Source organism: Cricetulus griseus, chromosome 6 (genome assembly GCF_003668045.3).
Source record: "Cricetulus griseus strain 17A/GY chromosome 6, alternate assembly CriGri-PICRH-1.0, whole genome shotgun sequence".
NCBI lineage: Eukaryota > Metazoa > Chordata > Mammalia > Rodentia > Cricetidae > Cricetulus > Cricetulus griseus.
The window spans coordinates 97,005,357-97,027,303 of NC_048599.1; the positions used below are offsets into that span (position 1 = coordinate 97,005,357).

General features: G+C 45.7%; 1 pseudogene; it reads left to right on the forward strand.

The window, feature by feature from the left end:
• Nucleotides 1–9,364: 9,364 nt before the first annotated feature.
• On the forward strand, nt 9,365–19,467 carry LOC100769278 (annotated as a pseudogene).
• Nucleotides 19,468–21,947: the final 2,480 nt, after the last annotated feature.

Consider the following 21,947-nt stretch of genomic DNA (forward strand, 5'->3'; position numbering starts at 1 on the left):
GCAAAGATTATCTTCTCTTTCCATTCGAAGATTACCATTTCCACATTAATGCAACAGCTTTCTTACGTCTCAGCATTGTACTAGAACAACTATAAAAATCCAGTTTAGGTCTCTGAGGATTTTCATACATGGTATTTTAATCATACCCAACCCCTTTCTTACCTTCTCAACAAAATAACTCAATTTCAATTTATGTGTCCATATACTCTTGGGTATATGGATATTCACAGAAGTATAATCAACCCACCAGGCACCATGTCCTTAAAAACACCTGACTTCCCCCTCTTCCTTCTTCAATTGCTCGTAGCTCCTCAGCTAGGGGAGGTACTTCATGCTACCTCCCTTCTTTGTGTTGGGATTTTTGTCTGGCTCGAGCTCGCACAGATCACAACCATCAGAGTTCATATGTGCACCTGCCCAGTATAGTTGGGAGAACAGTTTCCCTGTGCCATCCACCAGCTGTGGCCCTTCCAATCTTTCCATGCCTCTTCCAAAATGATCCCTAAGCTTTTTGGGAGGAACAAGTGTGATACAGATGACCCACTTAGGGTCCAGCATTCTATATTCTCATATCACGTGAGAAATCTAAGAAAATTATACATGTATACATCACTTTTTCTTCTCCAGCTAACCTACCTATCGCTGAAGTAAAATTCCAGTGACTCAGCCTCTCCTACTTCCTTCCATATAGTAATTCATCAGACCAATAGCTTTCTCCTTCTACCATCCATTAATCCTCTCAGATTTCCCAGCTCAATTTTAGGTTTCACTCTGGCAAATGCCTTCAAAAGCCTCATGTCAGACAATCCTGCCAATTCCTACCAAACTGATAGGCTTCAGTCCAAGAGAATAAGTATCAGGAAGGGAACCATGGCCTGAGAAACTGCCAGGGCCACTCATTAGAGCACTTGAACACAGACTGTCAGTTTGATCACTTCTGATTTTCTTTCTAATGAACCCAAGGTAAACACATGTTGGGCACAAGTGTTATGAAAGGCATCCTCTCAGAGTGAAAAATTAGCAAATTGCATTTGCCTATTAACAGGTCTGCTAAGTGCTTCCTTACACCAAATATAGATATATGTTTTCTGTCGTAAACATGTTCAGATGTACAGCACAGCTATGGATATGAACAGATCCTTTTGTGATGACTGTGATTCAAAGAACTGTTTCTTCCATAATTTAAAAAAAATTGCTTTTAATCCTGATTAATGAATATAATAGCCCAAATTACAGAAGTCTGTGTTACAAATCAGAGGGAGTAGCCTTAGCTCAATGCTTAGAAATGCCTGAAGCGTTAAATGGATAGCTGTGAAAGACTATTTTAAAATTTATGAAATGGGGCTAGGGGTTTCACTCAGAGCTAGACTGTGTGCTTAGCATGCAGGAAACCCTGGTTTCAATCTCAAGCGCTGAAAGCAAGCAAACAAACAAACAAAAAAAGATGATGTAATTTATTTTAATAACCTGTTTTGAACACATGTGTTTCAGGTTTGAAATTAAATTATTAAATTTGATCAGTGCAGATATGTTTTTATTCTAACATAGAACCAAATTCAGTCGGAAAGACTAGCATAGGGGAGGTGTCTGCCTTCTAAAGGGGGATTTCCAAGCTGCAGGCTTATTAACACATATGGGCAAAGGAAGGAGAGACCGTGAACTCTACAGAGACACCAAACCAGCGACAGAATGAGGTGATCCTATTCAGTGGAAAGCTGAAACCAAACAAATGAATAATTGATACATATATCAAATGAGGAACGCGGTGGGTCAGAAAGGCACAAGGCACCGAGTTAGAAAGGCAAGTCCCAAATGCTTCATTATGCCACATTCTCTTTGCAGCTGAGTTAATCATAATTTTTGCTGAGAATTTTTAGAGTGCTTTAATTAAGAGGCTAAATCCTCATTAATCATCACCTAACCCCTAGATATACTAGTGTAGCTAAGTACTTTTCTGTTTAAAAAGAAAACTCAATAAAAAATCATGGGGAAATTTCAGCTTCTTTAGGGATAGTACATTTTGATGACAAAAAGGCAACCAGCATTAGGTTATTGTAAGGCAACATTTTATCACCCTGACAAAATTGCTACAATAATCAACTTATAAATAGTAAAGATGCTTGGGCTCACAGTTTCAAAGGCTTCCTTCCATGGTTGTTTGGATCTATGACTTTGGGTTGGGTAGACATTGTGATGGAAAGCATGTAGCAGAAGTTGCTTGGTCAGTGAGGAAAGGATAGGCATTCAAAATCTCTTTCAAGGGCATGTTCCACTGGTCTCACTTCCTTCCAGTAAGCCAATATCTTCTAACAGCTGTTTCACCTCCCAGTATTGCCACAGGCTAGGCACCAAGTCTTAACAGGCCTGTAGAAGACACTCAGGGTCTAAAGTATAGGAATTATTTTTTTTCATAAACAAGCTAGAAGCAGAGGATATATTTTTACTCTCTTTAAGAGACAGACCCCGCCCCCTGACAACAGTCAGGGCACACACAGGGATGTGCCATCACCATATCACCCACCACACATTTACAGCCTGTGTGAGGATTCTGGGCATGCGTGGAACCTCAGTGTGCATATGCAGGCTTCCCTTTAAAAGTTCCAACTTCCCTGCTTCGCTCTCTCTGCTTCTTCACTCTCTCTCTACTTTCTCTTCTCTGTCTGTTTCTGCTTCTCTTCTCTCTTTCTCTATGGCGACGGGCCATGGCGTTCAGCCATTTATCCTGTTTCTCTTCTCTCTTAGTCTCTCTACTCTGCTGGGCCTATAATAAACTAGCTAAAATGTCTCTTAATATGTCTCATCTTGTGCCTCCTCTTTTTCTTTATATCTAATTTAACCAAAACCTAACAGTGTCTTCTCTAAATGACAAGGGTATTGTCCCCACAAACACACAACAGCCGTGGTTGCCTGCATAAGACCTATACAAGGGTAAGTCAATCAGAGAAAAACCCCAAAGATCTGAACTTATATCCCAGCATGACTGGGGAGAGCCTCATAAAAGCCCACTCCAGTTGAGGAGCTATTGGCAACTGATAGTTACTGAGAGAAGAAGCATCCCTTTTCTTCAAGAATGTAGCCCCTCTTAGGTCAGCCTTATTCCAGTGGGTGATCAAACACACACATGCATGTATCCTAACTGAATTCAGTAAGTGATTAAAGTAAGACAAAGAAAAGGACATGAAGTTGGGAGGAGAATGTTGGAGGAAAGGTCCAAAAAGAGTAGGAATTGGGGAATAATAGGTGGACAGCACCAAAATACATTGTCTATATGAAGTTATGAAATAATAAATAAATTTTAAAAGTCTAAAAAGAAGCCTGGTGATGGTATAAAGGATGACTAAAATGTATGTTGGTACAATGGTGTCTCTGGCCGCTGTCCATGCTCACCCCTTGAGAATAGTCCACTTTACTCTGCAACAAACCCTATCTACATTTCAAAAAAGTTTCTTATAGAAAAAAAAATCCTAAAATGCATGAGAATCTAGAAAATACCCTGGATAACCAAACAATCTTAATCAAAAAGAAAAATATAAGATGAAGTCCAGATTTCAAGATATATTGTAGAAGTGTGGTAATAAATACAATATGATCCTGCCACAGAAGCAGACATGTAGACCAGTGGAACAAAATAGAAGACCCAAACATGAGTACATGTAACTACAACCATCTGATATTTGACAAGGAGGCCAAAAGCATAAACTGGAGAAAAGGCAGCATCTGCAACAAATGGCATTCTAAAACTTAGGGAAATGTAGCTCTCATCTCACATCAAAGAAGCTTCTCTTTATAGCAAACTGAGACCATTGCAGAAAATCACAGTAGTTCAAAATCAAGAGACCAATGGATCATGGAGATTCCCAGCCTCAACAGATATATCCGCAACACAACCCTGAACCTAAGGCTCAAGGAACATCACTAAATAAATAAGGATAGAAAAATTGTAAAGGCCAGAGGACTAGGAAGTCTGTTTTGAGATTGTGTCTCCTAAAAATGACAAGCTACCCACCCCCACCCCTGGAAGCTTCAACAATATGGCTGCCTAAGCAAGCCATGAACAATGATATATCAATAGACATGCTAATGCAAGAGTCCTACCCCTAAACAAAGAACCACTGGCAACTAGGGATGCTCACAGAGGGAGAACTATCCTCTCCCAAGAATGAAGTCCCTAAATGGTTATCCAATACAAAGTAGCCAGCCATGAAATGATATACAAAGCTACATTAAACAGACTCAGCAGGTCATATCTCTAAATTATGCATTTACGTGTGTGTATATGTATGTGTACCAATAATAATCAAAGAAAAGCAGTCATCAATTTGAAAGGGACTGAGTAAATAAATGGGAATACTTGTGGGGATAGCACATGGGAGGGGATGAAGGGGAAAAGGGGAGGGGATGAAGGGGAAAAGGGGAGGGGATGAAGGGGAAAAGGGGAGGGGAAGTAATATAATTATATTTTAATTGAAATTTTAGAAAATTTACCCCCTACCTCGTCTACCTTGATATTATCATGTGATGTAAAAACATCACTCTCCAGGTGACCTCATTTGCCAACATGACATTACAAACACATTCCGAGGGGAAAGAAAGGTATTACACCTGAAGCCTGGACAGTATATTGAGCAGTTAATTTATCTGTGTAATATATTGCTGGACAAGGAGGCCATGCATATGACATCAACCAGCCTGCATCTGGGAGGTGCTTGGGAAGCTTATGCTTTTATTATATTTAGTTTGTATGTTCTGCCTGTTCACATATATCCTCTTCAATCTTTCATTTCATGAGCACCTAATGATACAGTAACTAGTGCCAGGAACTTTGGTAACCAACAACTAAAAACACAATTTCATATATATTTAGTCTCCGAGGGGCTCAAAGTAGTAGGGAGAGAGAACGTACACAGTGGGAAACCTCTGTGGTAATCGCATTGAGGTCATTAAGCTATGATGACTTGCCTTATTGAGGACATGAAGAAAATCCACACAACCACTAGGCATGTGCAAAGCAGTAGCGCTGGTTGGATAAAGTAGGGGGTACTTGGTTTCCTTGCTTGTCTGGGAAGCAAGCTTTCTGGAGTATATCAATTTGTCTTAAAAGAATACTACCTTCGGACCACCCATCAAATGGCTCTGTCTCTGGGTACAATTACCACTTGGCATCTGCTGAGATGTGCAGTAAGAGGGTATTAATTACTGCTCACCCTGTGATTAATGTATCTGATAGTTCTTGGTGAGCTCAGTATGTTTTGTAGATCTCAGATTAATGATTCCAATCTGACAGACAACAAGCCATCAAACAGTTACCAGGTGACAAAAATATTATGTTACCGAAGCTGAAACTAAAACGAGTAATCTAGCTATGAAGTAAACCTCATAGCAGTAAACCCCTTTCAAAAGCAAGGTGCTTCCATATTTTCTAAATAACCTTAAACATAAATTCTAGAGTTTAGGTTTTTCTGTTTTGTGTGTGCCTGTGTGTGTGTGTGTGTGTGTGTGTGTGTGTGTGTGTGTGTGTGTGTGTGTGTGTGTGTGTGAGAGAGATTAAACATCCAGCCACCCAGCCTTCAGATGAGAGGTGCCACTAAATATCAAGTCAATTACTCTTACCATTTACATGCCATGAAACAGTCTAAGTACTGCAGGACTTGGTGTAACACTCCTGTAATCCCAGAATTCACAAGGATCATAAATTCAAGGTCAACTTGGTGTGTTCAAGATCAGGCTGGGCTGCACGAAAGCTGTCCCACTATAGTGCCCGCACTACAACTTCTCACAGGTTCATGCGAGGGAAGCTGAGGATTCAAATAAAGACAAGACAATGGGTCATTCTTCCAAGGAGAATGCAATTTATTTCAAAGGAGAGGAGACTTAAACAGCAGACAGCAGACACAGTGGAAAGTTATTCAGGTCAGAGGTTCATGCACCCAACTCCCCAACCCTCACCCACCCACCCCCACCCCCTGCAATAAGGATGAGTGGACAGTTGGCATTCTTGCATTCAGACCTAGTCAGAAGGAGGGAAACAAGGAAGCAAACTCCTAGTCAGGAGACGGTCAGTGGACCCCAATGGGGAAGGGCACAGCAGGTCACCCTTAGTCACGAGATGATCAGTAGACCCAGTAGAACCCAATGGGAAAGGACCCAACAACCTGAGTCTAGGGAGTGTGTGTGTGTGTGTGTGTGTGTGTGTGTGTGTGTGTGTGTGTGTGTGTGTGACACTCTTAAGGATTGTCCTGGTATGGTGGGGAGACACACTTGTGGTTTCTTCACATCTGTAGTCCTCTCTTGCTATCTTCCTACCCTCCTAGTTCTCTATATCTTGGTACATTTCCAGACCTCATAGGCCTCTGATTATTCTCTTCTCCCTCCGTACTTACCCTAGGGCTGTGAGCATGTGCACTGCTTTGACTTTCCATGGATCTACACAGCCCCACTGAGCTTGCCTAAGCCTCCACCATCAGGTGGTTTGGAAAATATAAGGGGATAGAATCAGTGCCAAATCACTGTCATTTTCCCTCTGCCCTGGGCCTGGCAGAGAGCCTAGGGGTCCCGTAAAAGTGAGGGACTTAGAAGTGTGGTGAGTCTCTAAGGTCTCTGGGCAGGTGCCAGGGGAGGCATTCTAGTCTGAGGCCAGAGGCCATAGCAGTAGTGTGTGTATGAAGGTTTACAGTTTCCATCTTTGTGGGTTGACAGCCTCGTGGACAGTGCTCAGCTTGTGGGGAGTAGCAAGGACATCTGTCAAGAGAGTGATGATGGAGTTAGTGTGCTCTTTTTTGTGTAGGAGCACAACCTCAGGACCAGCACTCTCACCATGATCTTAGGAACCAAGTGAGACCCTCTTGGGGCCACTTTGGACCCCACCTCTCTCCCTACCTTGTCTCTTCTCTTACTACCCAATAAACAGATTCTGTATCTCCATGGCTCTGTGACTCTTTGGAGATGCCCTTGAGCAGGGCACAGTGGGCCCTGTCTTGATCCCAGCCCTCCTGGGAGACTGAAGTGGATTCTGGCCACTGAGGGTTCTCCTGGGAGAGGGGGCAGGAGGTTTCATTTACATTTGGTGTAGAGACATTGCTGCATCCACAGGGAAAATTGAGCATAGTGTATTTTGGTGAAGATGCCCTGTGAAGATGGTTCCTGGCTACCAGGCTCCAGACTACTTTAGGTCTCATTGGTTGGATGTAGGAGTTGGAGCTGGAACAGGAGGAGGACCATGGAGTTGACTTGTCTGGGTTTTGCTTCCCACCACTGATGTGATCTTGGGAAAATGATTTGGACCTCTGGGAGCTTGAGAATTGGGTCAGGGCAGTGGCCAGTGTGCTTCTAGACCTTGCTTGGCTAGCTGTTATGTGTGTTCCATGACAGACTCCTGGAGGCGAGTAGCTCTTTTCATTCTTGTTTCTCAGATTAAGACACTGAGGTACAGAGACTGGGCAAGTTATTCAAGGTCACATGATAGGCTCTGTGTTGCTCTTGAATGAGAGGTGGGATACAGGGGTTCTTCCCCAGGGACCATCACTGCTGTTGCCTTGGTGTCACAGAACCCCATTCTTTCAATGGGTCTAGTTCTCACTCTTCAAAGGGCCAGGTATGAGGATCCAGAAGGTGCTGGAGTTCTGGTCCATTGCTCATCAATGTCTGTGTTCCTCAGAAAACAAGAAACAGAAGCAGTCAGCCCTCACAGCTGCTGCCCTCATCCTGTCCTGGTCACCCAGAAAACCAGATGCCACCCACTCCACTTCCCTTTTTCTCACTCCTGCCAGCAAAACCCATCTCTGTGTCCCCAGGGACCCTGACTTGTCAGCCTGTTGTTGGGACCAGTGGGTCTTCACCTTCCCTTCCGATGTCCCATGGTCTTTGGATGGTTCCTTGTGTTTTTAACCAGTGTGCTTCCTTTCCAACTCATCCCTTACACCTTTCTGGCAGCCCACCCTAGTGTTTTCTCTAGCCTGGTTGCTTCTGGAGGGTGGGCTTCAGTGGCTGTGACCTCCCTGTGAGCTGTCCAAGTCTGGAGCAGCTCCATGTGGGTCCAAAAGATTAGAGACCAGTCCTTCAGGATGAGGGATACTGACCTGGAGAGAGTTGTTTTAGGTATCCTGGGGCCCCTACAAGCCTCAAAGCACCTGACCATCAGCTGTACAATCTTCAAGCTAGAGAGTTGGGTCCCAAGGTGACCAAGTTCTTTTTGGGGTGCCAATTTTAGCTTTCTTTCCCAAAGAGTGAGAGGCTTTGTTTTAATATTGATCACAAATAAAGTTGATTTTCAAAATAAAAATTGTCTTAAAAGTCTCAGTGGTCCAAGAAATGTTTGTTTTCATATATTTAAAAACTGTGTCATTGGGGCTGGGAGGATGTCCCAGTTGATAAAGTGTTTCCCTCAGAACCCAGGTAAAAAGCCAAGAATGGTGGTGTGCATTTGAAATCACAGGATGCAGTGCTCTGGAAACAGAGATAGGTGGATCTCTAGGGTTCAATGGCTAGGAAGCCTGGCCTCCTCAGCAAGGTTAGTGAGAGAGGCTGTCTCAAAGAATAAGTAGCCAACCAACCAACAAACCAACCAACCAATGAACTAACAAACCAATCAACAGATCCACCAACCAATCAACCAATGGACCAACCAGTCAGCCAATCAACCAACCAATGGACCAACCAGCCAGCCAATCAACCAACCAACCAAATGAACTAACTAACTGATCAACCAACCAAACAAACAAACAAATAAACAAAACAAACCACAAAGTGAATGATACCTGAGGAGCAACACCTGAGGTTGACCTCTGGCTTCCACACCCATGTGAATATGTGCACACATTTCTCCAACAGACACACACACACACACACACACACACACACACACACACACACACACATACACACACACAAATACCATATACAAATATACATACATCACACACACTCAAGTTGTGTCATTTCCCAGGACTTTGTGGAAACTTGCAGCCAAGAGAGGTCATAGGCAGAGTGGACAGTGGTCCTGGTGTGCAAGATGTTGCAGGAAGTGAGATTCCTGGGAGGTGCATGACCCAGGGCTCCATGCCCAGTTCAATATTTTGCTGTTGTTTTAAAATACACTGGTACAAATGGGGAAACTGAGATGGTGTAGCCTCAGTGTATGGTCCATCATTGTCCAAATACTAGGATGGAGGCAGCTTGAGTGCCGTCTTAGCTTGGTCCAGCCCCTGTCTGGATGTGGGTTGATGTAGAGTGAGCAGAAATTGAGTCTCTGGGTAGCTGGCAGTCAGCTTTGCCCACTGACATTCCCTGGGTGGTTGCACATGCTTGCACACTCTCCAAATATAAGCCCATGCCCTGCATAAGCAGAAGCCACAAGATAGGCCCTGAGATGGAAGCCAGGCTGCTGAACACCATCTGGGGACTCTTCCTGGTGTACCTGCTGCAGGCAGAGTCTACAACAGTGGACCTGGTGCCAGAGAAGGTGCCTCTTCTTAGCTTGGGGGCATTTCTGGAGCTTGATGGGAAGTTAGACTGGGAGGGAAAAGTGTATAACCATTATCCGACTCCTAGTTTGCTACATCATAGCTGGCAGAGGCAGGACCCACTCTTGAGGCCCCCATCCCCAAAAGGGCAGGGAGTGCAGGGTCAGAGTGAGTCTCTGAGTTCCATGGACCTCTCCCCTCCCTGAGTTCTCTCATGTGCCACCTGTGTCAAGGCACAGGTGTCCTCAGCCCGGTCACCTGTGAGTCCTGGGTGATTTACAGATTTTGGGTCCCTTCCTGCTCCCTGGTTCAAAGGATTCCTCTGACCCCATCCCTGTGCACTGTGGAGCCAGAAGGGACTTCTCCAGAGTGGACAGCTTGTTTGCTTGGATTCCTCTTTCTATGCCCCAGATCCTTCCCTAGACCAGCAGAGTCACATTGTAAACTCAGAGGGATCAGGCTTTGGGGGTCACAGATTCTTTTCTCTTCTAACAGTAACTACTTTCTAAAAGTTTCAGGTGATATCCAGTCTTGTGTCAGGATCTTCTGGAAGGAACATTTATGTCTGGTGTCCTGATAGGTTCCCTGAGAAGGAAAACTTGGCTAAGCACAAATGTCCTCACAGTCTCATGACTATCTATTGAACTCTCAGAGCCCACGCAGTCCCTGCCCGAGGGTCCCTGAAATGTCCTCAATAGCCCAGGAGCTGGAAACCCAGTTTGGCTTGATAGCTCCAGTTCTGTTCCCTAGATTTCAGGATTCTGGAAGGAAGTGGCTGTGGCTTCTGATCAGAACCTGGTGCTGAAGACTCAAAGGAGGATAGAGGGTTTGTTCCTCATCTTCAGTGGAAGGGACATCACCGTGAAGGCTGTGTACAACAAGTAAGAGGCCTGGGTCATTTACAGATGTGACCTGCTGGGAAAGAAGAGACATATATGTAGTTGAGCACTGCCCAGAGTGTACCTCTTATAGCGGTGAGATCATCAGTATATGGACCAGCTTTCCCTGTATCCAACCGCTTGTGCCCTCCAACTGCAGAGAAAGCTAGATCTCAGGTTCCTAGAGCTGCATCTCTGCCAAAATATAAGCAAGGGCTTAAGATAAAGCCCTATTATTGGTTGATAGGAACGTGTGGGTAGTAGCTGGATGGCTCCCTGAAGGTGAGAGGCTAGGGCAAACCTATCCCCATGCATGGTTCCTTTCCTGTGGATCCTAGGCTCCAGGATGCTCCCCAGCTTGCCAGCACCTTTCTGAAGGAATGCCTCACTCAGGAATGTGCCCAGCAGGTGAAATGAAGGCTGGCAGGTTCTTAAACACTGTTGCTTTTTAGCTGACGGAAACATCAGTGGGTTCAAGAAGAGACACTGCGGGGGATTTTGCTTTTCCTGATAACTACTATTATTGCCTTGTTACTTAAGTTTCCTGGCTCTGGACACTATCTTGCTATCTCCCCTGGCCTCAAGGCTCCCTGTGCCCTTCCTGGGATTCTCAGGCCCTGGACCCCAGGCTCCTCATCTCTGCTAATGTACTGAGCTGACCTTCAGAGGTTATCTTCCCAGGATGTCTATCACAGGCAGGTCCCAGCACTAGGCAGAAACAGAAGAGAGTTAGATTCTGCAGATCCAGCCTTCAAGGTCAGCCCCCTCTAGTACTGAGATTTGAGCAAGGCTCCCTAACCCTGCCACTGATTCCTGAAGGCAACAGGAAGATCTGTGTGCTGGAAACAGACTATGAGCACTACACCATCCTGAAGTTGTCCCTGCTCTGGCAGGGCAGAAACTTCCATGTGCTCAAGTACTTCAGTTAAGTTCAGCCTTGGTTGGTGCAGAACTCTGTGGCTGCCTTACTTCAGGCTGCCAGCCCAGCTCTGCTGTACTCCACAGCTCAGAGCCTTGAGACTGAGGATGAGCCCAGCTTCTGGAGATTTTGGGCAATGACAGAAGACCAAGGCCATTACATGCTGACCCAACATAGTGACCATGGCACCTTGGGAAGGATGCTGGATCAGGCCCCTGTTATGGTGTCTGATGCCCTCCTGACTGTACCACATACTGCCCCTTCCCACAGGGAGGTGTGCTGAGCTCTTGAAAGAGGTGATCCCACTACCCTTGGTCTACATTGCAGCCCAGCCTTCATGCTGGCACTACTAGATCCTGGTCCTGGTCCATCCCTCCTCTGACCAGGACAATCAACAGCGCTGATAGGCAGCTTCAGATGCATCTGTTTTGTAGTTTGAAAAGAAGAGTCTGCCATGTGGCTCCAAGCTGTCATGCTGGGCTTTTGGGGGTGGGACAGAACTAGGTTGGAGGAAAGGGTACCTTGTCCAGCAGGGATGTCCAGGGCTCGGGGACAGTTCTGCCTCTTCGTGTCCTGCCAGTTAGTGGGATGGGGAAATCAGCTGTTCGATATCTTGAGGTTTCCTATGTCTAACACCGTGCTAACCCACTACCTATCCAACCTCACCATCACAGCCAGTTGCCACAATAGCTCATTTTGCAGATAGAGACTCCAAGGCTCAGGGAACCAATGCTTTGCCAAAACCAGGCAGCTGAGGTACCAGGTACCTAGCTTATGATGCTTGACCAGCACAGGGTTCCTGAAGCTCTTCTGTTCTGCCTCCAGGGACTGGTCTGAATAGCTTCTGCCCTGGCCTGCGGCTGCAGCCCCACCTACCTGGCCTCTCATGCTCTCGCCTGGAGGGCCTCCTGCACTGCTTCAAATAAACCCAGCTGCCAAATGCTGCCCAGCATCTTTCCTGGGGGGCAGGGAAAGGGGTGTCAGGAATGTTTCTCTTGCCCAGGTGGCAGAGACAAGCCTGCATTTTCTGGGAATGCTTGGTGAAGAATGTGCCTCACACACAGGGCGGCCAGTCCAGACTCCCATGTGAAAAGGTCCTGCTCCACCCTGCCCTGTCCTGCCCCATTCACACTATCCTGAGCAGTGGGTCCCACAGTACCTTCCTCATACTGGAATGCTGGAGTTCATGAATGCTGGAGGCACTCTGGGATGCTACAAGGAAAAATGAGAGTAGGTCTGGAACTTTGTGGGGCATCTGGGCAGAGGAGCAGCAGAAAAATGCTTTTCAAAAAGGGCTGCCACATGGTCAAAGCCAGGGAGGGGGCAGAGCCTCTGGAAAAGACGTGCAGAAATGTGTAGCTCTGACTGTGAGGGGGCCTCTAACCCTTCCACTGCCTGCTTTATTGGTTGACTACTTCTACAACTATCCTTAACACATCCCTTTAGGTGTCTTGTCCCCACTGGACAGATGGGCAGCTGACATTCAGAGGACAGAATTGAGTCTATAACAGGGCACCTTTCCTGAGGCCAGTACGCACGCAGTACCTGGTGCTACATTCTGGAGATGACAAGGTATTGCAGTGGCCCCTGTGTCTGTCTTGTTGGAGGATGAGCAGGACAGAGTGCAGTTTAGCAGGATCCTGAAGGGTTTCTTTATTTCCTCAAAAGTCAGGAAAAATGTTTTCCATCTCTCCTGAACATTCCTTTTTGCACAGAAATTCCCTAAAAAAACAGATTCTTACAGTTACCGGTGGGCATACAACCCCCTCAAAACTCCTGGTGCTGGATTCTTCCATCCCTTTCTGCCGACCAACCCACGAACGAGGTGAGTGAGCCTCTGCCCTTACCCAACCCCCGCCCAAACCATCATTCACCCCGACACTCCCCCCCCCCGCCTGCACCTGCCTGCTTGGGGTAGACATGCCCAGGCAGGGAGGAGCTCCCTGAATCTGATAACACCCTACTCTTCCATCCCTCTCCATCGTCCGACCCACGAACAAGTGAGAAGACTACCAGGAGAGGCAAGACCATCCAGAGTTTCAGACATTGAATTCCTGGCCCCTACACACCACTGGGTCACAAGAGGAGATAGAGAGACCCCACCTGTACCCACTAGAAGAAGATATGGGAAGAAGACAGAATAAGATTTCACTCAACAACAGAAAGACCAATATGACACCACCAGAATCTAGGGACTCCACTCCAACAGGATCTGAAAAGCCCAACACAGAGCATGAAGATGAGATGGACCTCAAAAATTATCTCGGCAAGATGATAGAGATCTTTAAAGAGGAAACAAGAAAATCCCTTAAAGAAATTGAAGAAAAAGCAAACAAAAAATTACACAAAATGGAGGAAAAGACAAACCAAAAAATTCAAGAAATAAACAAATCTCTTAAAGAATCTAAAGAAACCCAAGAAAAAACATCCAGACAAGTGAAGGACGTTCTTGAAACAGTTCAAAGCATGAAAGCTGAAATAGACACAATAAAGAAAACACAGAATGAGTCGATGGTGGAAATGGAAAGGCTGGATAAACGATCAGGAACTAAAGATGTGAATATAACCAATAGAATTCAAGAGATGGAAAAGAGAACCTCAGCTATTGAAGACTCGCTAGAGGATATACATTCATCAACCAAAGAAAACCTCAAGTTCAACAAATCCCTAACACAAAATATCCAGGAAATATGGGACACCATGAAAAGGCCAAACCTAAGAATAATAGGTATAGAAGAAGGTGAAGAAACACTGCTCAAAGGTACAGAAAATATATTCAACAAAGTCATAGAAGAAAACATCCCCAACCTACGGAAGGATATGCCTATGAAAGTACAAGAAGCTTAGAGGACACCAAACAGACTCGACCATAAAAAGAAGTCCCCTGACACATAATAATCAAAACACCAAATCTACAGAATAAAGAGAAAATATTAAGAGCAGCAAAGGAAAAAGGCCAAATAGCATATAAAGGCAAACCAATCAGAATCACACCTGACTTCTCAATGGAAACTCTAAAAGCCAGAAGGTCTTGGATAGATACCCTACAAGCACTAAGGGAGCATGGATGTCAACCCAGACTACTGTACCCAGCAAAACTTTCAGTCACTATAGATGGAGAAAACAAGATATTCCACGACAAAAACAGATTTAAACAATACATATCCACAAATCCAGCACTGCAGAAGGTTCTGGAAGGAAAACTCCAACCCAATGATCATAACTACACTCACAAAAACACAGGCAATAGATAATCTAATTTTACCAAACACAAAAAGAAACAGGAGGGGAAAATCCACACACACTGACACCACCAACAATAAATCCAAAACAAACAAGAACCAAAAACTCTACCAGGGAACTCCTATGGCTGATAAACATCTTCAGCAAGGCAGCAGGATACAAAATTAACTCAAAAAAATCAGTAGCCCTACTATATACAGATGATAAATCCAATGAGAAAGAAATCAGGGAAACACCTGATTTCACCTTATCCTTTCACAATATCCACAAGCAACATAAAATACCTTGGGGTAACACTAACCAAAAAAGTGAAAGACCTGTATAATAAGAACTTTGAGACTTTAAAGAAAGAAATTAAAGAAGATACCAGAAAATGGAAAGATCTCCCATGCTCCTGGATAGATAGAATTAACATAGTAAAAATGGCAATCCTGCCAAAAGCAATCTACAGATTCAACGCAATCCCCATCAAAATCAATACTCAACTTTATATGGAAAAATGAAAAACCCAGGATAGCCAAAACAACTCTTTACAATAAAGGATCTTCTGGAGGCATCACCATCCCCGACTTCAAGCTCTACTATAGAGCCATAGTTCTGAAAACAGCTTGGTATTGGCACAAAAATAGACAGATAGACCAATGGAATCGAATTGAAAACCCTGATATTAACCCATGCACCTAGGAACATCTTATTTTTGACAAAGGTGCTAAATCTATACAATGGAAAAAAGATAGTATCATCAACAAATGGTGCTGGCACAATTGGATTTGAACATGCAGAAAATTGCAGATAGATCCATATCTGTCACCACGCACAAAAATTAAGTGCAAATGGATCAAAGATCTCAGCATAAATCCAGCCACACTGAATCTTCTAGAAGAGAAAGTGGGAATTAACCTTGAAGAAATTGCCACAGGAGACTGCTTCCTGAACATTATGCCAGTAGCACAGACATTGAGGTCTGCAATTAATAAATGGGACCTCCTGAAACTGAGAAGCTTCTGCAAGGCACAGGAAACAGTCAGTAGGACAAAACGACCTCCCACAGAATGGGAAAAGATCTTCACCGATCCCACATCTGACAGAGGACTGATTTCCAAAATATATACAGAGCTCAGGAAGCTAGCCACCAAAACACCAAACAATGAAATTAAAAAGTGGGGTGCAGAACTAAATAGAGAATTCTCAACAGAGGAATCTGAAATGGCTGAAAGACACTTAAGAAAGTGCTCAAAATCCTTGGCCATCAGAGAAATGCAACTCAAAACAACTCTGAGATACCACCTCACACCTGTCAGAACAGCTAAAATCAAAAATACCAATGACAATCTATGCTGGAAAGGATGTGTAGAAAAAGGAACACTCCTCCATTGCTGGTGGGAGTGCAAACTTGTAAGACCACTCTGGAAATCAGTATGGCGGTTGCTCAGAAAAACAGGAATCAGTCTACCTCAAGATCCTGCCATTCTTCTCTTGGGTATATACCCAAATAGTGCATGTTCATACAACACGGACATATGTTCAACCATGTTCATAGCAGCATTGTTTGTATAGCCAGAACCTGGAAGCAACCTAGATGCCCCTCAACTGAAGAATGGATTGAGAAAATGTGGTACATGTATACAATGGAGTACTACTCAGCAGAAAAAAGCAATGGAATCTTGAAATTCGCAGGCAAATGGATGGAACTAGAAGAAATATATGAATTTTAGACATAGAGCAAAGGATTACCAGCCTATAATCCTCTTCACCAAAGAAACCAGGAAACATGAAGGACTCTAAGGGATAAATGGTTCCCAGCAATGGGAAGTGGCATGAACTCCTGAGCTAATTGGGAGCATGAGGGTAGGGGAGAGGGAGCTGCCACAATAAGAGCAAGAGAAGAGGAGGAGAGGAGAGGAAATGGAGGAGCAGAAATATTGAGTTGGGGGAAGAATAGAGGAGAGAGAGCAGGATGAGAGATACCGTATCAGAGGGAGCCACTATAGGTCCGAGAAGAGACCTGGAACTAGGGAGATCTCCAGAGACCTACAAGGATGACACGATCTGACAATCCAGGCAATGTTAGAGAGTGATGGGGGAAATACTTCTGTGTATGTTTATAAATAAAGTATTTGCTTGGCCAATGAGACAGCAGGTTAGGCTGGACTAGAGTCAAAGAGGATTCTGGGAAATGTAGTAGAGAAGTGGTGTTCCAGACAGGAAGTGACATAGCAAGGAGACTCATATTTAAGAAGAGGAAAAAGGAAGTGTCGCTCTCTTTTCCCCTCGGCTCCTGCTCCGGTGGCACGATGTGATTCACCAGCAAGGAGGGACGCCAATAAGGCATCCGATAAGATAAGTCCCATAAAATATATAGATGTATGGTAATTGAGACTGAGCTAACAAATGAGAATCCTAGTCATTGGCCAAGCAGCTTTGTAACTAATACAAGTCTCTCTGTGTGTTCATTTGGGCCTAACTCGGGCGGGCGGCTGGCGTAAAGCTGGCACGTGGAGGTTTTTGGCAAAAAGCGGCTTTTGGCAAAAAGATTTATCGTAACAAGAGAGGATAACCTAAAAGCACTTTCCCTAAAATGAGATTGATGACTTCTCTTTATGCCATCCTAGAGCCCTCATCTAGTGGCTGATGGAGGCAGAGACAGACATCCACAGATATACACTGAGCTGAAATCTGGAATTTAGTTGAAGTGAGGGAGGAATGAAGAGCGAAGGGGTCTGTACCAGGTTGGAGAGACCCACAGGAACATTTGGCCTAAACAAGGGAGAGCACATCGACCCCAGATACTGTCTGGGAGGCCAGTACAAGACTGATCCAGACCTCTGAATATGGATGTCAATAAGGAGGCCTCTGTACTCCAGGGCACCGCTGGTAGTGGATTAGTATTTTTCCCTGGTGCAAGAAGGGACTTTGAGAGCCCATCCTACATGAAGGGATACACTCTGGCCCTGGACACATGGGGAAGGTCCCAGGCTCACTACAGGAAGATTTGGAGGACACTGCAGAGCCCCCGGTGAGGGCCCTACCCTGCCTGGGGAGTGGTGGGTGGATGGAGTAGGGGGTAGGTTGGGGGTGGCGGAGGAGGGATGGGGTGAGGGGAGGGAGAGGGAAAAGGGACTTACATGTTAAACAAGCTTGTTCCCTAACTTGAACTAATAAATAAACAAACAAACAAACCCCTGATGCTGAATGTTCCTTGAGCTTACTTCATTGGACTTGAGTGAGCGCATACAAATCACCATTTCTAGGACAAGATCATTAGCTTCAAGAAAGCTCAGTTCTGAACAGGCCCAATGTTCTTTTGAGGTTGGAGGGGTCAGAGAGGATTGAATTGATCCCTGGCTGCCAATCTAGGGCTTGTTCAGATGAAAAGGGCTCTGGACACAGCACTAATGGGTGCCTGACTTTTTCTGAGCTCCAGAATATCTGGTGACTGGTTTTCAAGAAGTATTCTGGGAACACTGGCTTTGGCCCTCATAGGGAATAAAGAGGTGCATCAGTCCACTAGCTGGGCAACCAGAAGATCCAACTGACCATCACCTCCACATGCATTAGCTGTTCCTTCCTCTGGGGCTTTGAGCCCTGTATCATTTTTATATTCCTTAACCATTCTCCTTGTCTTCTCCTTGTCTCCTCTTTCCCACTCTTTATCATTTGAACTCTGGCTGTAGTTGCCAGTACTCCTCTATCCTTGTCTGTGCTCTGCAGGGTCAGGGCCAGGGTTTTCCCTAGGGGATGATGTCACAAGGGGCTGTCTCTTTGCTGTGGAGACTATATAGGTGGCTTGGACCTATGTGTCTTGTTCTTCACCTGAAAGCTGGAGACTGTGGTCTCTGCCCACAAAAACAAGTTTGGGAGTAAAGATAGTGCCAGGGAAGCAGGGCTGGCTTTAGTCCAGGCATTCTGGCTGCTCATCTGGTGGCCCTTGGGTGACTGCTGTGGCTTCTTCAAAGTACTCATTAAGATAGTCATAGGCTGGAGGGGGTTCACGATGTTCTGACCTACTCCTTAAGATTCTCATCCTGATGAACATAAAGCTGCACAGATCCAACCATGCTTGGCTCCAGTGCCCTCAGTCCTGCCCCCGCTGTTCCCAGGCCTCTGTTGCCTGGATCACTTGCTACAGTTGGCAGAGTTCTGCCCCTAGCAAATCTTTATCTTCTCTGTGCCTCTGACTAAACCCTGTCAAGAGGCTTTGGTGGAGCCTGCTCTGTCACCCACACACAACTGGAAATGAGCAGCTCAATTGCTGAGTGGATTCATGCATATATGAGTGGACAACCAGGGGCAAGATCTGTGCCCCCTGGAGGCAATCCCCTGAGGCCCTGCTATCCAGCAGATAGGTGAGTCACCTGGTTGGATTTCTAACCCACCCTAATGAGAACATTCTATGCTTATTCCAAGCACCCACAGGAAGGATATAAAGTTCAGAGGCTCTGAGCCAAAGGCTATGGCTTCCTGTGGTTGGGGAGCTGAGCCCAGGTACTACCAACTAGGCACATGGAGAGCAACATAGTCTTCACTCTGCTGGGGCTGCACATGTGTCTGTTCATGGGCTGGACTCTTGACCCAGAGCTTGCACTAAATGAAGAATTCTACATAAGCCAGGTAGTCACAGTTATAGTGAACCAAGTTCAGTACTTTTCCATGGGGGTTGGATCCTGCCTAGCCAGACTTCAATACTCACCATCTTGGGTACCCTTCACCTCTAGAACTTTCCAGACTGCTGCATTCCTTGGAAGGGAGGGATCTAGAATGGTTCTCAGGGTCCCAAATTCTGGATGCTGATACACTTGGGCAGTTCATCCTTCTAACCCCTATCCCCCAGTTTTTAGGCTTCTGGTATGAGATCGCCTTTTCCGGCATTCGTGAGGACATTGCCTACAGTGATGATGAGAAGATGGGAGCCATGAGAGTTGAGATGGAAAAGAACCTTCTGGCCCTGACAGTCACCTATTTCCAGTGAGTTAAGGCCTTGCCGATGGCCCTAGAGGAAAGTTGGTGTAGTCTGTATGTGCTCTCTGCTTTTCCCAGAGATACATCTCCCCACGTCTGTGCCTCAACCTCAGCTTTAGAGAGACATGAAAAGGGAACTGTTTCAGATGGGATCAGATAATCCTGGGTGTCCCACTGTCTATCAAGGCAGTTTATGGAGTAACCTACAACTCCACAATCATGATAGGAGTTTGGCATCCAGGACGGCCACCCTAGACTCTGAGCAAAGCAAATAACTGATCAGACAGCTTTATGGTCCAATTTCCTAGCTCTAGGGTCATGAGACATGCCAACTTTTGACTGACAGATGGCGAGGCCTGAGGAAAAGTGAGGCAAGGATGACCCGAGTCATCTCTTCATCCTGGCATACAACCCAACAGTGCCAAAGTTCCCATGTCTCTATTGGCCAGTGGACACCTTCAAGCTGCACATGTGAAGCCAGATTCTCTTCCACAATGACATGTTCATGTCCCTATTCTCAGAGTGTCCCTTTACAGTATATCATTTTGTCACAGAGTAGCCCTCAGATACGTATGCGCTTCTGTTCCTCAGAGGCTGCTTCCCTCAGTCAGGCATGGCCTCAGGTGTATGTAACCATGCTTCTCAGAGTATGCCTTCAAATGTGTATCCTTTCACCTTAACCTGTGTCCCTAATGTGTCCCTCAGCTCTGAGTGTGTCCCTGATTCTCTTCACCTCAAGATTGTGTCCTTCAGATGTGTGCAACACTGTTCCTCAAAGACTATGTACCTCACACATGTGTGTGTCTTTGCTCCTCAGAGTGTGCCCCTCAATAAGTGTGTCCCTGTGCCACCAAGTGTGTTCCTCAGTCATGAACATCTCCCTGTTTCATAAGAAGTTCTTCCCCCAAATGTGTGTTCCTTTACTTCAGGAATTTTGTCTCTCACATATGTGTTTCCCTACTCCTGAATGTGTTACTCATATCAGTGTGTCCATCTTTCTCAGGCTGCGTCCCTCAGTGGCAGAGAGTGGGCCTCTTAGGTGTGTTGGTTCCTGTCCCTCAGACTGTGTCTCAGACACAAGTGTGACAGTGTTCCTCTGAGCCTGTATCCCTCAGGGTGTGGTTTTTGATCCTCTGTTGTCTTTGAGCACAGGAAAGTGGCTTCTTAGGAGTCATCAGGGGCATATTCCCATAGCCAGTACTTCTTGATACTCCTCCTTCTCACTGGGTAGCCACTGGATAAGGAGTCCTGTTCTCTGGGGTTATAGGCTCAGCAGACATTAGGACACCTGTATCTGGCTGGTTTCTGGACTCCAGGGTCACCTACTATGCCCACCACCTCAGAGCATACTGTGTAAGGCCTGGTAGTCAAGAGGCTGGGAGTCTTCTTCCTTTATTCTCCTTCACCACTCCCTGCTTTGTCTGTCTGTATAGCCCAGGTTGCCCTGAGCTATATGTTTAGGGATGTATGTATACAGGGATGAGTCCTGTGTATAAACACACCTAAGTGACCCACTCTCTCCACTGAGGGTCACACTGTTTTCCCCCATTTTCTGTCTGTATAGCCCAGGATGTCCTGACTTGGGCATATAGCCCAACTTGGCCTCATACTGCAATCTTCTTGACTCAGTTCTGCTCACCTCCCGTGTTGGGATTACAGGCTGGCCTACCTTCTTGTCTTCGTAGTAAGGACGTCTGTGTGCTGGAGAAGATCAAGGCTTCTCAATCAGACTACCCATGGAGGTTCAGGGGCACCACAACAGTAGGCAAAGATGCTGTCCCAGGTTTGGTGTGTGTGGTGGCCTATCTGGGGCACTTTGGTTTACTCTCAGTGTGTACTTTCACTGTTCTGGATGTGGAGAGGGACCCTTGCCTCGCTGAGGGTGTTGTTTGCTGTACCCTGACTGAAGCCCTCAATTCCAGGCTGCTCAGTACCAGGATGCCATACCCAGGAGTCAGGAGCCTGGGTGGGTGCCACTGCATCCACTGTCCCCAGTCTCTGTCTTTGCCAGGACTTTGGCGGCCTCGTCTCTGAAATCCTAGATGTGATTCAGGGTTCCTTTACCTGGGTCAGTGGGGATCCTTGCCCTCCTCTTCAGAGAATCCTTTGGACTCTCAAGGCTCATTCCATGTTGCTGCCCATGTGTGTTTCCAGTACATATGTAGCAGGCAAAAACACTTCTAGGAACCGAGATCCCTGGCCAAGCAGGTTGGAAGTATCTAGAATTTTGCTCTGTTTCAAGGAGACAAAGAAATTATTATTGTGGATACTGACTACAAGAACTTTTCCATCGTACTTATCCATCCTGGAAGATATAAAACATACTTTCCAATGATAAAGCTGTACAGTAAGTCCAGCCTGAACTCATCTGGGGATGGGCTGGGTGGTGCCCCTCTTATACCTCATCTCATTGTCTTCCCACCCTGGGGTGGGGGATAGGAGAGAATCCCAGGGTTGCATGGGGTGGGAGGGTAGGGGAGAGAAAGTGTG